Raw genomic sequence first — 1,187 nt, forward strand, 5'->3', positions numbered from 1 at the left:
GAGAATTCATCACCCAAATATCTGAAGAAACCAAAGATTCTTCAGGCTGAAGAAAGAGTAAACCAGAGTTTCACTAATAAAAAATAACTGTGAATAGTAACTGTGGGTAAATAAAATAAATTCTTTCATTTTTAAATTTCTTTAAAATATATTTTATTGTTTAAAATAAAAAATAATATATTTGTGAGGTTTATGACATACATAGATGTAGATTATTTGACAATAAAAGTATAAAGAAGAGGATGGTATAATAGAAATGTACTGTTATACATTTCTTACATTAAAACTGAAGAGGCATAATAGTACTTGAAGAAAGACTGTGATAAGATGCATATTGCAAATCCTAGAGCTCTTACTGTATAAACTTAAAAGTTATAGCTAGTAAGACCATGGTAGAGAAAAACTGAATAATGAAAGTATTTAAATAGTCAAAAAGAATGCAGGGACAAAGAACAAAAAATATGGGACACTCTCTTTCTTGGTGCTGCCTACGAAGGTGGCAGCCATTTCCTTGGCATCATGGCCGCCCTCAGACCTCTCACGAAGCCAAAGATAATCAAAAAGAGGACCAAGAAGTCCATCTAACACCAGTCAGACCGATATGTCAAAGTTATATGGAACTGGCAGAAACCCAGGGGCATTGACAATAGGACTTGCAGAAGATTCAGGGGCCAGATCTTGATGCCCAGCATTGATTATCGGAGAAATAAGAAAACAAAGCACATGCTGTCCAGTGGCTTCTGGGAGTTCCCGGTCCACAATGTAAAGAAAATTGAAATGCTGCTGATGTGCAACAAATCTTACTGTGCTGAGATTGCTCACAACGTCTCCTCTAAGAACCACAAAGCCATTGTGGAAAGAGCAGCCTAGCTGGTCATCAGAGTCACCAATCCCAACGCCAGGCTGCACAGCAAAGAAAATGAATAGACAGCTTGTGTGCACATTGTATTTGTTTTAATAAAACCATAAAACTCAAAAAAAAAATGTATATGGGACAAATTGAAAACAAATAGCCAAATCATACTTTAAAACAACCATGTAAATTATTAGATTAATTATAAATGCTCTAAACTTTCCAAATAAAAGCCAAAGAATATTATACTGGATTTAAAAGCTAAACCCAATTGTATGTCATCTAGAGGAAGTACATTTTAAATATGAAGTTACGGATTGTCTAACAGTAAAAT

The 1,187-nt window shown here is 34.4% G+C and overlaps 1 pseudogene; it reads left to right on the forward strand.

The window, feature by feature from the left end:
• Positions 1–483: 483 nt before the first annotated feature.
• LOC132518197 (putative large ribosomal subunit protein eL32') lies at positions 484–927 on the forward strand (annotated as a pseudogene).
• Positions 928–1,187: the final 260 nt, after the last annotated feature.

This window comes from Lagenorhynchus albirostris, chromosome 3, assembly GCF_949774975.1.
Source record: "Lagenorhynchus albirostris chromosome 3, mLagAlb1.1, whole genome shotgun sequence".
Classification (NCBI taxonomy): domain Eukaryota; kingdom Metazoa; phylum Chordata; class Mammalia; order Artiodactyla; family Delphinidae; genus Lagenorhynchus; species Lagenorhynchus albirostris.